The sequence below is a fragment of the Myripristis murdjan genome, chromosome 8 (assembly GCF_902150065.1).
Source record: "Myripristis murdjan chromosome 8, fMyrMur1.1, whole genome shotgun sequence".
NCBI lineage: Eukaryota > Metazoa > Chordata > Actinopteri > Holocentriformes > Holocentridae > Myripristis > Myripristis murdjan.
In genome coordinates this window covers 23,018,667-23,035,166 of record NC_043987.1, presented here as the reverse complement: position 1 = coordinate 23,035,166, position 16,500 = coordinate 23,018,667, and positions in this window count along the sequence as shown.

Sequence of the window (16,500 nt, the reverse complement as noted above, 5' to 3'; positions counted from 1 at the left end):
CCCAGAACTCCCTGTGCTGAGCAAAGATCATGTATGTAAAGTATGCATGCAGAAAATGTAAATTAATCCATTTCAATCATCATTCAATCTAATAAGATTTTTTTCCCCCTTCTCTCGTTTGTCCCTCGTTGCTCAAATGTCCAGAATTATTGAGAGGGCGGTCAAACCATTCCCTGAAGCAGCCTAATTGTTTAAAAGAACTACAACAACATGGAAGAATCGCAGACGTAAAATTGATGTCAATTACAAATAAGCACCGGGATGGGATCATTTGCATGTGGATCAAGCTGAATGCGAAATTTGTGGAAAATATTCCTGAAATAAAGGAACGCTTTCCTTTTCAAAGCAGAGGATCCATAAAAGGAGCGTCATTGACCGTATGTTTTGTATTTGATCCTCATTATTGTAATTCCATAAATAAACACTGTCTCTGTGAATCACAACTATTTGTTACATAGCTCTTGTTAATATGCTAAAAGAAGCTTATCGAATTGGGTCAGCTAATTAAGCAATTAGCTTATTTCAGCTCTGTGGTCAGGCTGTTACTAATCTATGGCATTGTGAGCCCAGATATGCCAAAACGGAGAGGCTTGTCTGTCTGTGTTGGGCTGTGCTCCTCTTTCCTATCCGCTCTCACAAAGGATCATGTTTGAAGCTATCCTTCCCCTCAAAGTAGATTCAGAAAGGGAGAAGACTTGTCTCTGTTCGCTAATGCTCACATTTCTCATGCAAATCCCTGGAATTGAATAGGTTGTTTATTGTCTAGTTAATATATTGAGACATTTATGTAGTGCTGTTGAAGTGTTTGCTCTCTGCGTTTGTAGCTGTGTTAACACACATGAAATCCCAGTCAGATTAGAGTTTGATAGCATTAAAGCCACGATGAATGTCTGTGGCTTTTAGCAGAGCCCACCACGTGGCTTCTTACCAGGCATCTGACGATGGCAGACTTATGCAGCGTGACTGTGGAACATTAAATCCATCCATGTTGTCAATTATTGAAACTTTCTTTTTAGTCAGCCTCAGAGCCTCGGAGACTGTAAAACTTCTCTGTCCAGAAGAAACCAGCACTACTCTTCCTGACACACTTACTGAGTGTGTATCTTACACCCAACTCAAATCCACTTGTCAGGCCAGGGTTAACAGATCTTTGATGTATATCCACTTGTACAATATAGTGGGGCGGTAGCATAGTTTCAGCTGGTTATCAAAGAAACACTTCACTGAAACTGAGCTGGCTACCAAGGTAATACTTACATCTGTTGCCGAGTAGTAAATTTTAGTCTGTATTATTTTAAAAAGCTGCATTATAGATGTGTAGTATATGTATACGCTACAGTATGGTAATAGCCATTTGATGAGAGAAATCTGAGTGTGCCTAATTGAAGGAAAAGGCTTGAAATGCATTGTTAATGGGTCAGAGCAACACCACTTATGGTCATGATGATATGCAAGGTGTGGAAATGCATTCCCAATCTCTGTGGCTTGAGCCCATCAGTTTCCATTCAGAAGCGTGCGCACTTGTTCATTAAGCTTATGCATATCATCAACTGGTGCACTCATTCTATCAGGCAGATATGGCAGGGATAAAACGATGTGAAGGATGGAAATTCAAACAACCATTCTCATTTGCAAAGGTCATTAAAGCCTGGCATACATTAGAAAATCTGCTAATTATGAAATGGCTTAACTCCACATTCAGTGGGATTATGTCTGCTCATTTAGAGTATGTTGATCCCCTCCCTTACTCGTCACAAGACAGTTGATGTATGGGACTTGTGGCACAGAACTAATGTTCCCAGTGCTTGTCGGTCATCTTTACTGACTGTAAGAAGTCCGTAAGAGTGGCCGTCTTGTAATGAATGAATATCTGCATCAACAGTACAAGGCAGACATAAGTTTTATAACTACTGGGGGAATCCACTTCGGCAGAACTGGTGATATTTAGGCTCAGCCATCTCTTCTTCTCTGGTTTATAGCAGACGCATTGAATAAGTAATCTGTCTATAACCAAATAGTGATCAGTGTAAACGAATTCAACTAAATCTGGGATGAAGATTTCTACCTGCACCTTGTGACAAGTTGCATGAGGTGTGTGTGTGTGTGTGTGTGTGTGTGTGTGTGTGTGTGTGTGTGTGTGTGTCAGAAATAGATACAGCTGATCTTTAACAATCAGTCTAAGTACAGAACAATAATGTAGAACCCAGGTGGCATTCATTATATGCTGATACAATTACTAGCTTATCAAAAAGGCTCCATTGCACAAGCATGCCGGTACATTTTTGTTTTGTTTTTTTTTTAGTGTCACTTGCCTATGGTTAACTTTCATAACATTATATAGTTTCTAGAACACTGAGTAGTGTGGTATCACAGCTATTCTCTGTTTTTGATTTTTGATTTTGCAATGGCAGAGATGGGAAATGATAAACAATATAAGGTTTATATGCTCATTTGAGTCCCTTTGCAGATGTTGTTAGACATCAGAACAACAAAACAATAATACATCAATCTGAAAATACACTCGCCAAGAAATGTGACTCTGAGAGTTGCCTCATTTACTTTAGCATTACATGAAAAAGTAACTGTCATGTTACTGCTCCAGTTTTGGCATAAACAAGTCTTGATCAGTCAATTCACATGTTCACTAACTCACCAAAACCAATTATTGTGACAGTTTTGTTGAACCATTTAGATTTTATGAACTTGAAATCATTAGCTTTCAAAATTACCAGTTTGTGGTTCCCATTTGCAGTCGGAGCTACACACACAGCCTTCCACATCACAGACTTTAAGTTTGATTAAATAAAAAAAAACAAAAACAAATAAATAAATAATAGATGAAGGAAGTAAGTGATTAAATGAATACATTGAACAACTTTTGGTAAAACATTTTCCTTGGCAATGCTCTCCGTTTTCATAAATATACTGTATTACAATGATGTCTAACATGGTTCAACAGTGGCATGAAATGTTTGAAAAAAAAATACATAAATATGTTAGTAACATTCAGTTAGTAGCATTTAATTACTTTATTATGCATTTTGAGCATTTTCAAATTGCATGGTGCTATAGGTCTCCGAGTAGATTCTCAAATCAGCTGAATATTTGGGTCCATTTTTGCAAAATGATTTTGAATTGTTAATACTGAGAATAATTTCTGTAACCGTGGTCATTTTTTATGCTATAAATGTGCAGTTCACCCAGTGCTGTGTGTTTATATATGTATATCACTTCTATGAACATAACAAAGATGCCTTCAACTCAATCTATTTAAACTGAGGTGTACAAATCCCTATGAATGATATTCCTCCTTTCTCTTATAAGGCTTGCAATGTGAAATAGAGATGAACATTCAAATTTTAGCATTTTATTTTGTAGCAATAGGTATTTCAGTGATTCGATGGAGCAAGAAGAAGCAAGAGGTTTCTCCAGTGGAGGTAAAATAGCTTGTCATAACGCTGCAGCGGGTGTCTAGACTTTCTTGGGTGGAGAAAAAAACCTTTAACCGATCTAGATGACGTTAGCATTAGAGGTGATCAACTGAATACTGAATTCCCTTCATCAGCAGCATTTGTTCAAACCTGATGCCACTTTTTCATGTAGTATTTTGCCATCTCTTGGCACTGAATCGAGAACCGCACGTTGACCGGTGTTACTCTCCGTGACTTAATGACTTGCCCCAGCACCGTTTGTTGGCAAGTCTACTATTGTCTGCAAGTCCTCCCAGAGCATTTACTTTAGAAAATGTAACCTCTGCACGGTTCGAATGCGCACATTATCAGAGACTACACCTTTCACAATAGCCTCCACACTGTAGATCTTGTTGGATCAAATCACCCTGAATTTGGTCTATTAAATAACCCAATTGCCAATTAAGACAGGCGGCAGTGCTCAGATCTATAAAAGGTTAATAAGCCTCAGCTGCAGTGTGTTTCTCTTGGGTAAATGTCACTTAGATGTGGGCCACCATGGGTCAAGATCTCCCTCCAGATCTAAATTTAATCACACAGCATTGCGTTGCCCCATCCTCACCCTCATTAGTCCCTGGCTTGTGCAGGAGTATGATCTGTCCTGTTTTAGCCCTGGCACTGTCCCTTTAGCCCCTTACTCTGCCCTGAGATGTGCGATCAGCCAGCAGCATCCACACAGCCGGACAAAGCCAAACTCAGTAGCGTCGTACATGCAAGTGTGTTTGGATATGTTTGGGCGCTTGTTTGGAGGAGTGGGTGTCCACGCTTTTGGTCGCGATCCTGGGAGAAAGGCGATGCCATCACATGGTGTGATCTGTTGGCTGAGCTGTCACCTGACGCAGGCCTGTGCCACCTGTCGGCCTGCCCCAGATAATGGCAGAGTGACCAGAGTGATTCAAGCAGCCGTCTCATCTTAATTATCTCCTCAGAGTTTAATTAACTAGCTCATCTACTGGCCCAAAAAACAGCCTTGAAGTACTTCGAATCACAGCCACCGAGACACAACGGCTCATCGAACGACAACTTCATATCGCACCGGTTGGTTCCACTGACATTTAAGTGGAGGGAACGTACACAGCCATCGGATTATTGTTTTGTTCGGAGCAGTTAAAATGTATGAGGTGCATCATGATGAATCAATCCTGTGAGGTTGCATATGATTAGAACGGAGATATTACCATATTGTTTGTGGGAATACGAGAGGAGGATCGCTGCTGCATGCATTATATGAGTGTTATGAATGTGTCCCTTATTTTACTGCTGTGCGCTGAAAAGATGTCATGGTGTAAGGAGTCCATATGGAACAGAATACAAAATCATTTAGTTCTGAATGTTAATATGAATTACATACAAAATGGATAATAATTCTTCTGCCCTACAGAAATGATTAACATAATTCTGATAAATAGGCAGATGGCAGAATGTGTGAATTGAGGTAGATTTATCTTAATTAATATCTTGAACCTACTTGGAGAAAGGTAAATGGCTCCACCGGGGCCAGAGATGTTCTTCTGTCTTGTGTGTGTATCTTTCTCATGGCCTGACATGTAGTGGTGGCCTGAGGATATTAAGTTGCTCTCCAGGTATGCATCAAACCCAGGCAGCCTGCTGATAATGAACACATACCATGCAAGCAGGCAAACACACATACGCACACACACGCGCACACACACACACACACACATACACACGGAGACGCACACATCCCCCCACGTTTACCCTGCGACATAAAACAGGTTTTCCCCTCAACTGCGATGAACTGCATGTGCTCTTGGTAACATTCGTCATCATTTTACTGTACGAACACATGACCGTAAGCTCAAATTCCTTCCTTTACTGGCAGCGTAGACTAAAGTGTGAATTTCTTTTACTCATCACAAATTAAGGCAATTAAAATGTTAATTATTACAAGTAGAAAAGGGACAAAGGAATCCAAATAAATTGATGTATTGACGTTTTTTTTTAATTAATTCATTCGGGTTCCTACTGTGTTGGATAATTATGCTTAAGTGTTTAATTACATATTTTGATGGGATCCTCAATTACTCAGGCTTAATAAAATATCATTAGCCTGTCTCCTAGGTTCTAAGCTGTGGAGGCATACTGTATTAGCCGATGTATTTAAATAAAATATTAGATTACAGGCTGGTTGGGATATCTGGCAGGTCTCCAGCTCTCAATCTCCGGTAAATCTCTGTTAACCTGGAAGCTGCTCCTCACATCAAAGTTTGACATAGCAGCAAACAAACAATGTAAAATTTACATATTAATTAGTGGCAGGCTATCAGCAGTGGTGATGAATTCAAATGCGTGGCCCTTGCTGTGGCTCCATAGCAGTCTACAGTCACAGTGCCGCCTTGCGGGGAGCTCAGCACACACTCAGCAGAACAATGAGAAATTACCTAGACCTAAAGGCCAACTAAACCCCACCATCACAGACATGATAGCTTTTATTACATGGCGAGAGTAAATATTCAATATCCTTTCACCGACTGTGTGGCTCACAAATCAATTTGCAGTGTCACGACATCAACTGCAAAACATGCAAAGCGCAGATAAGTAGCTAGTTGTCACCAATCCAGTGTTGCTCAGTCAACTTCCTCCGTTCACATATCCTACAAATGGAGCGATAGCTGCCATCCTGTTCCTGTAACTGCATGAAATTATCTTGTTTAAATCCTGCAAAGGTTATTGCTGTTGAGCGAGTGATCTGTCAATTTTTCAGCTCTGTTTTACACAGCATGGGAGCACAGAACATATTTCCACTCTAGGCCTTTACCACTTCAGAAAGAATTTTTTTTTTTAATGTGTTTTACATCTTCTAGCACAGGAACTAGGATCCTTGGCAATGGCTCAGAGGCAAGATCCTATAATTAGAACACAGTTCAATTGGTTAGCAGGTAATTTACCTTTAGGGGGAGAAGTCTAATTATTGTCTTTGAAAAGCTAATTTAGCGTCAAACACTTCAGGTGTCTTTTCCCCTCTCTTCAGCAAAGGGAAAGGTATCCCGGAGCAGTGTGGGGCCCGAGCCATCTCATGTGCCTGCTGCATTTAGTGTTTTATGTTTACATGGCTGAGTCCTAAAGAAGAAATTAGGAGCCTTGAAAACAGTACAAAAACTCCCTTTTTTGTTGTTTTATTTTCCTTTTGTGCGCTTTGGCAGGTGTGAGGGGTTTCTGAGAGGAAGGCACCACTCCTCAACCCTCTGATAAATGTTCCTAGCGGGTGAACCTGTTTCTGGCAGATGGTGTTTGTGAGTGACACCGGTTCCCAGCAGAAGCAGGCCAAGGGAAACGATCACAGTGGAGTCTCTGTAGAGCAACCCAGCCTGGATACCTGACGGCATATGCTCTGCTGTGGCCTACACCTGCTGAAGGATGGCGTTTACACCACAGTCCCTGGGCTCCACCTCCAAGAGGGCTGTTAATCACAGCTCACTGCTCATTCAAGCACTTTTAAAACCAGTAAATAACTGAATAGCAGGGGGGCTTCTCACTTGAACTTAGCGCTGTGCTTTTGTGTGCGTCAGATATCAGACCATGTTTTGTTGGTAGATTTTCCATTAACTGTAATATTTAGGAGACTTTCAACATTGTTAGTATTACAGTACGTTGGGAACTTTGGACTGGGCATGTGTGTGTATTTGTTTGCCACACAGACACTTCTGTCCCAATTTTGAAAAAACTTGGCTGAACAATGCATCTTGCTATAGACGTCTATTGTTTGCAAAAATGTTCTACTTGGCCCGAGCGGACACCATAGCAGCTGAAAACTGAAACTTTGAGCAACTCTACCTCCCACCCTCTTTGAATTTTTGCGGATATATCTTCGCGGCCAGATGGAAACCTTTTATCTCCAATATGCCAACTTAACTAAGAGCTTGACAACAATTCATTTTCACTATAGCCAAAGAATTTTCTAGACCCACAAAACAACCCAAGTAATCCTTCAGATGGAGGTGGGAAAAAAAAAAAAAATCAGCGAAATTCCAAAAATGGAGATATGAGGTTTTCATGTGATGGCAATGATATGCAGTTTATCACAAAAAATGCAATTCAAATGTCTTTGTCTTAAACTTGTCTCATCAGATCTCCCGGAAATAAAGACCTTTGTTTCCCATATAATGGAAATTTCAATTGTGGACACTAATTGGCTCAAAATGGGCGCCGCATCATGGAATATACATAAGGCTCGTGAGATAAAATTATCCAATTTGTTCATGTGGATATCTGCGCTATATGCAAATATGAGGCTAAAGACACTTTCCTAGGGCTCTTATGCTGGCTTTTTCCCTCGCGCTGCTGTATTCCATTCACACCAGCAGTGGCTGCAGTACAACAGTGTCCACAGCTACAGAGGTCAGTAACAGGTCCGATGCTGAAATATGCACAAAGCATCAATAGTCTGGAATTGCTCTGTCCAACTGGAAGCCAGTGAGCTGCTAAAACAGAGCTGGTGATTAGGACACAGTCACCCCCGTCGGTGCCAATTCAGATGTCTTTGCAACCCTGAGCACGGCAGTTTGATCTGCCTTGCTGTCATTGATTCACAAGGCTTCCAGCTGGAGCAAAGATCCCCATTGAAGCACGAGATAGAAACCTTTCCATCTTGGCACATCTTGGCTGGCTCAATCCCCTCCAGGCCATTAGGGATAGAATATGTTGTTTTCTATTTTTTTTTTCCAGAAGAAAAATACAGTCTGTCTTCATGCTATAACAGCCATTACTTAATTGTGCCGGATTTTCCGAGCAGAGTGTTGCTTTAATTAAGCAGCTAATTGCAATGTAGCTCTTGATTAGCTTTGGGGGATGGGAATGTTCAGACAGGCTGATATGTTGTGCACACTTCAGAATCATTTACAGAAATTGAAGCTAATTTCGCTCTCTGTGTCTATTGCTGCATTAATTTAATTTGGGTTGCTTTTAGCTCATTAACACTTCTAATTAATACGTTGACATCACTATTAAGATGTCTCTTTGAAATTGGTGTCTCCTGATAATCAGGATGGAAGAGGCTGACGGATGGAGTGAGAAGCTGACTGGGGAAATGGAGAAAACTCCTTCAGACTGAAGGGGAGGAAGACGCTGTCCTCATTTATAAACCTCTAATACTGAATCATGCTGGACGCTAATAGGGCGCTGTGGCAGGTGACTAAATTGGAAATGAAAGGAATGCTGATTGTTTTAAAATTTGATTGGGGTTACTGTGTGTGCATGTGCGTGTGTGTGTGTGCGCGTGTGCATCTGGGTGTGTGTGTGTGTGCGTACGTGCGTCTGGGTGTGTGTGTGTCTGTGTGCGATCCTCTGGGGAGTTGGGGGAGGAGGTGCATTAGGGCCAGATGCCATACACAGCTGAAGATCACGCCTGACTAACTGTGTGTTTGGGTTTGTCATTTTAATGAGCAGAATTTAGTGACTATGGGCTGGTAACACTGTGTGTGAAGCCCCGTCACATTACCATCATTTTAGCCATCTTCCACTGACTAGTGCACATTTTCTTTTTTTGACTTGTATGATTTTTGAAATTAAAAAAAAATAAATGAATAAATAAAAAATAAAAAAAATATGCTTTTTTATTTTAATGATATCACATCTGATTATATTAGCAGACTGTTTTGAGGCTTGTGCGCTAATTGTTCGTAGTTGCATTTCTTATCTGTAAAATGGATGGAAGAAGTGGTGAGAATTATTATTAAAGCAACACTGTGCAATTTTTCCAAATTAGTTAATTAACTTCTTGAGCTTGCACAGAACAAATGGAAGCCACTGGTGCCTCTGTACACCAAGTGGTTTCACTGCTGGAGCCTGAAACGGTCTGGCGTGATGAGCCTTCTCGCAGTCTTCTCACGAGACCACACATATATCACAACACTCTGCAGTGTCTTGGTAGCACCGGAAATGATGTAAGGAATAGTGAAAAACGCGGGCTCATATTGTGGCAGACAAAGATGCAGCTACTTCAATCGATTCGCCTGGAAGAAAGTCTGTAAGCGAAAAAGTAAGGGATGCATGTTGTGACAAAACAGGAATTGTAATCAGGAAAAATAATGGCAGAAATCAGAATCAGGATCCGAAATGGTTCATTTTTGCTGAGCGAGTGAGACAGTGTTTCCCATGCATAGGCTCATCTGTAGGAGCACCACCATGATGTCAGCCACAAAGTAAGAAGACGGTCATTGTAAAGATGCATAAAATGTATTTAAATCAGCGCCTGTTTGTGCATCACATTATGTTCTGCGACCACAGAGACTAACAGCTCTCAGCCTTAGTAAAAGTCTTACTGTGTTCTCCTGTGTTTGGAATAGAGTCGCGTTGATTTTGGTTTCTTGTGCCGTTGGTGACCAGTTGTCACTGATGCGACATGGAAAGGAGGTTCATGGGAAACGCATTGACAACAGTGTGGAAGTTCCCAACCATCAAGCTGCTACTGTGCCAATCACTGTAACTGTAACCATATCTGTACCCATAGTATCCGATCAGCTGCTGTGTTGTAAGTCCAGTTTTAGATCTGCTTGTCACCCTCTCGCCCTCCTCGTCCCATGCCATAAAAAAGGAAGAAATCTGATAAAATAATCTTTAAAAAAAACTGTCATCTTTTCTCATGAATAATCTAAAATCTGTGAATTAAACCAGTATGATGTGCTTTCATGTGAGATGAATCACGGTGGAAATATGGAGACCAAACCATCAAGAGGCTGAATTCAACAATTTTTTTTTTCCCTCCACATGACAACCACAAAGCCATTCATGCGCCCTAAGCAACATTACATCTCTCTGATTGACTTTCTCTCACTCTGTCTTCTATTAGGGTCCATAAGTTGAGAAATAAGTATTGATTGGGTAAGGATTCAGTTATTTGGCGTGACAATCAATAGGGGACCTTGTTTTCCTATGAAGTGCTTTGTTTCTGGAGTATTCCTGAGGACAGGCCACACTGTAGGAAAGCCTTCTGTTTAGCACTTCATTAAAACTGCCTCTAATAGGAGCCACTGGGGAGATGCTCCCTGCATCGTGTGTAAAAGCTATCAACATCTGCATCAATTAACCCTTTCGTCCCCACGGGGCCCATTAGAAAGAGGAACACCCTTTAAAACTGCATATGGTTTTAGCTCACAATAGAGAGTGAACTAATATACAGTAAGTGCTTGTTTGCTTTATCTTTTTTTGTTGCTTGCAGTATGTATTTCAATCTGGTGTTGTTGTTGTTGTTTTTCAAAATAAAACAAAGGCACAAGTGCAGTTGAAGCAATATTCAGAGCTGCACTCTACCTCATTAATCATTTTTAACAAATAATTAGCATTTAATGTAGGTTATGTCAAAACAAAAAACAAAAAACAAAAAAATCCAACTTATTGTAAAAAGCTAACTTTTGTTTTGCTTACTGCCACAATCAGTGTTGGATATTTGGCCCAGACTTTCTCTACTTTAAGTGACACTCAGTATTTAGATTTTTTTTTCCCTTCCTCTCCTCACTCAGGAGATCCACAGACGGGTTCAATTAGGGAGTCTTTACAAGCAGCAGTAACAACAGTGTGGACACCTGAAATCACTATTGGCAAGAAGCAAGAGGAACATTTATTAGTACGACTTTTACCAGCAAAACAAGGTGACCAAACAACATTTGGGGAGCTGTTGTAATTGTAAACGGCAATATAAATCCAAACTGTTAAACAACTCAGCATCTTTTAAGAGCACCAGATAAATTGTGTATTAGGATACGTGGACTGATTACATCCATACAGCAGAGAGAGTAATGTTATAAGTATGAATATGCCAAGATCAAAAGAATCCTGCACGCGGAGCCATTATATTTTGCAGACTGCATTGCCATAATTTTAGTCATGTTTTGAGCCATGATATTATATGCAAGATATTAATAGAGCAATTTATCATTGAAAAGAGGGCATTATGTTATAGCAGAGCACCATTTCAGAGAGGATTTCAGACAGCACAGGAAATTTTGAGTGAGAAAATTTGCTTAATGAGACTCAAATTGTTTAATTTTGTGGGCAACATGATATACATTTGAATTGCGAGCAATTTGTTCTTATACCACAGCAGTAAATGACATTAGACTTGAGTCAACCTTGCAGTGTAGCTGAGCCACTAAGTCTAAATAAAAATTAAAATCCTACATGAAAAAAAAAAAAAAAAAAAAAAAAAATACAGTTAACCACGCCATGGTGTAATTTCATGTCACTATGATTTAAGTGCACACTTTGAAACCTTGGCAGTGAAATTTCAGAATTAATCCAAACATTCAAAGTCAGAGGGATGTTTTTTTTCTTCTTCTTCTTCTTCTTCCTCTTTTTTTTTTCTTGAAATGTGACAAAGCTTTAATGAGAGGCTTCAGCTTAAAAACTGTTACCTGTCCACATCCACCAGCAGTGTTTACCCCTCAGTAAGCAATGACAACTGAGCTTTGATACGTCTAACAAACCCCAAACCAAATCAAGAGTAATAAAATCACTCATTTTGGTTAATGAGCATATTAACAGCAGAGGTAGTGTTTAAGCACAAACAAGAACAACAACATTAATAATTGCAACTCTCTAGTGCCTGGCTGATGTAAGCTTTAATAATTAACAAGTCTTTGTCTTATCCCCCAGAGGCTATACTCCTATTATCCAACTAAGTTACAAACGAGTAATTACGCTGTCACAGAATGGTCAAAACACTTCCCTCCAAACGTCCTCTGGTCCAATTTTAATACCCGACTTCAATCTACACACATCCAGCTTACCTGACAGATGCCTCAGTTAAAGGCAAGGCATGGCATTTCAACTTATTTATTTCACTTTTTCCCCTCTCATTAGAGGATTACTCCTCTTACCTCCTGTGTTTACATATTAGTGCTAATCCAATTGAGTCAACAAGGGCACTTAGTACAGGCTATGAACTGAGTCTGAGGGACTTAAAAATGGGAGGGAGGGGATATTAATTTACTTCTTCAGATTTTAGGCTTCCAGGGAAAATAGTTTTAAACATCTGTTATGACAAATGAAGCATTGCGAGAGAGCATGTTGTCAGGAAGAGACTGAGCTCTCTGCTGGTGGAAGGGTGACTGGAGGGAGCAGCCCGCCTGTAGAGGGAGCCCCTGGTTATGAGTCTGCTTACGACCCGGGCCAGTGTGAACAAGCACCGCTCTATATTATATCTATATTGTACTCTTGAAAATTGCATGCTTGTATTTTTTTTTTTTTTTTTAAACCTTATACCTCTTCAAGAAACTACTCTTCTGGGATATGACAGATCAATTCTATGTGATCTATATCTGTATCGGTCCTGGCACAAAACACAGATCAAAAAGTGTTAACACGGGGCAAACATACAGCAGCGAATTTCTGTCGTTAAGTGTAATACAAGTGATTAGAATGGGAAATGCATTTGGATCAGTTTAGCCTGGGATTTGATGCAAGAGCAACAATCTCTGGTTAATGAGGATTTGGATCCCATGGCTCCCCCTGGTTCTCTCTCTCCACCATCATCCCCATAACATCAGTCATGATCTTTGACCTGAGGGCCATAGCCTGTGTCAGCTGAAACTAATTAGCCTTTGATCGCTGGTGACTGCACAACACGAGTCACACAAGAGAGACTTTTACCACGGGATCCGGCTGCTATATTGGCATAAGCACGCAGACACCTTAAAATTACTTGGCAAAGTCATCTTTTCAGCCCAAAATGTTATCTAGATTTTATGTTTTAATGCTACATATCCAGTGTTATGTGTTCACCAAGACAGAGTGTCTGTACAGTTAAGATCAGTTACCCCAGTTCCCTCTGCACACCATGCAAGATCTAATATAGCAGGTTTCCAATCATATCACCCAGAACTAAATTAATATATCCTGCACTGTGTCGGCTCATTATAGAGCCAGTATTTGTTTAGTTGAACCATTTATCTTCTCCTAATTAGTTATAGATCAATAAAGCAATTGATTTTGCAGTGTGCTCGGAGAGTCAGTGGAGGAGTTAAACCATGAAAAATGCAATACAATCTGACCATTACATACAGACAGAAACATGACTCTTCAGATTTCCCTGTAGACTTTGCACTGTAAACCATTATGGAGCTCCAAATACCTTATCAATTTTCTAATTGCGCCTGCAGGTTTAGCTTCCGAAAGAGGGAAACGCTGTCATTTACAAATGCAAACAGTATCATAAAATTCCCATCTGTGTTTGGAAAAGCAGAGACCGCTAAACAAATCTGAGCCTAATCAGGTTTGTGAGCATAAATAATCTATGAAGGCTTCAAGGAGGGTAAATCACAGCAGTAGTTCACGTCTGCAGAGGACACAGGATGACATGTTGTGTTTTGTCAAAGGTTTTTTCCAGGCATTTTTATCATTAATCATTAGCCTGTCCCTCTTTCTCCAGGGCTTGGCTGATGGCAGCTAATTAAGTAGTGGCTGGTGTCAAGTATGCTAAGAGACCGTGTTAGCCAGGGAGCTGCTCTCACAAACGGCTGACTTAAAGTGCATAGGGCATTTGTTCTCGCTAAACTTTTTTCCCCCACCCTTTTTCACCTATTTCTTTGAAACATCGCAATCTACAATAGTGCACTCCTCTTTCCAAATTCTCCCACTGCAAAATAAAGAGCGGTAAATTATGCAGTGTGGAGGGTTCAAACAAGGAGGCATGCAAAATGGTTTGGCTTTGTTCACAGCAGACTCGTGGAAGACAAAATTTGGCACTAGAATTAGTCAACAGTGAGAGGTTTTTCAAGTGTGCTGAAGAAAACAGTCAGGACATAGTGTCACAACAAAATGAATAAGCAATTTTACCTTATGAAGTTGAGCTGCTAATTTTTGTATTTTATTTGGGTATTAGCGGAACCACTATAAATTGTAATTGCTTTTTTTTTTTTTCTTCTCTAAAGGTAGAGGAGGAATATTGGTGAGTGAAGGGGCTTTGTGTGTGGTACAACCAGGCTAGTAAAGTAACACCCATTAAAACCTAATTTGCACCTTTAGGCAGTTCATTAATATAGTGAATGGTAGAATCACACCAATATAGTCTGTCCTCACCTCAGGGCACTGACTCTATTCATCAAAATACACACACAAATTTCTCATTTTCACTAACATTAGTCACCAATGGTGAGCTAAGGACCTGCACTTGTGAGACAATAGACACGTGTGTGTAATGTATTACAGTTGCTGTCAGCCATCCCGAATGGGCTGTCCAACTTTATTATTTGTTATTCTGGGGCTAAACAAGGTTTGATGTAATCTGTGTCTTTAACAGTTACATATTCAATACTTTCTAACATGGATTCTTGCCGGCGCACACCGTGCTTGCCAAGAAATGACATGAAGAAAATAGAATTATTTATTATGTAGTTTTATTACTATTGTAAATTTTATCAACATGCTGCAGGCGTATCATAATTTTGTAAATGGCTTGCATTGTCATTTGACTCAAGTGTCTATTTCAGGGAGGTTATCACTTGAATAATTGCCAGAGGCTGCAGTCATCCAGTGAATCAGCGTGACTGAACTTCATACAATTCAGTGTTCTTAACTCTTAAACACAGGCTTATGGCTTTATCCACAATGAAGGCCACACATAAACAAAATATGACATGTACACACACCCTGAGGCCAGTCGACAATGGGTGCAGTTCTGCTCTCCGCCGGCAGATGACCAATTCTCTCTCTTTTCCCCAGTGGACCGTTCTGTCTGGATTCTCCATGAATTTCCCTTTCTTTTCATCACTCTCTGATGTCCAGCTGCTCCTGTCAACACCTTCTTACAGCAAGCAATTCATTGCAACACACTGGCAGCTGAGACCCCTGTGATGAACTTCAATCTGCCGTTTGCAGAGGGGGCTTCACCCTGAGTTGGGCTAATCAAGGGAAACACCCCTTCCAAGAGGGAGGGCGTCTACCGACAGATTGAGCCCAAGTTACCCCGTAATTACCCTGCCACTGCCCCTCTGCTGCAAGCTGCTGCATCTGAACCCGGTCAGCACAGGAACAGACACTTAGGTGATTACTTTCCAATCTGTTTAACATTGAACAACAACAACCTATGTGCTTCCATTACACTCATAAACCATAACTTTTTTTTTTTTTTTTTTTTTTTTTTTTTTTTTGCTGGGGACGTTTTTTAAGGGTTCAGAGCACGAGGCATTTTGTTATGCTTCCTTCGGTAACACAGTGCAAATGTCTCTTGCCGGGGGTTTCGATTATTTCCAAGTTGGTACAGTCCCTGGGGGGAAGTTCTCGGGGCTTTCTGAATTTTATTAAAGCCTCTACAGCTGATTACTTGGAGTGAGGTGCACAGGTTGGCGCATTTTAGGAGTGGAGTGGAGGCCTGACAGGGTCATGTTTAACATGTCCACAGGCAATCAATTCACCTTAACCCCTCCTGGTACTCCAGCCCTCTCCACCTAAGCTGTCCTTAATAACCAGGCAATGGCGAATTACTGATAAGGCACTGGGGTCTGTGACCTATATATCCCTCCCTCTATGTATTGGAAAAATCCACCCTGAAAGAAATGTACATTTATAATGCATAGAAATAGTGAAATTAAACAATCGTGTGCTGAAAGGTTGCAAAATTCACTTTATTCTTTAGTTCCCCATACAGAGATTTGTTTGGTGTTATCTAGGAGAAGCAGTGAGCCAAATTGTCTAAGTGAAGCTGTATCAGGGGCCACAGGCCCACATCAACAGTTCGGTTTATGTAGTGCCAATAATATCTTCATAAACATTTAACGAAACATCACGGCAAATCCTCAAAAGTGTGTTATATATTAAAAATAGAGAAAGGATTCTGTCATGCAGCAGATGTCTGCTTTTTCTGGGGGTTAGTTGATTATTTATTTCAAGTAAAAAACAAATAATAATAAGCTTTCTTTTAAATAATCTAAAAATCTGTGTTTTGAAATTAAAAGCTACATGTAAGTCAGACAGACAGAGAATGACAGTGTGTCGGGGTCTGATGGCTTACATGGTTTGGCCAAAGAGATTAAATATTATGGCAGAAAATGAATAAGGAGTCAATAGAAATCAAACA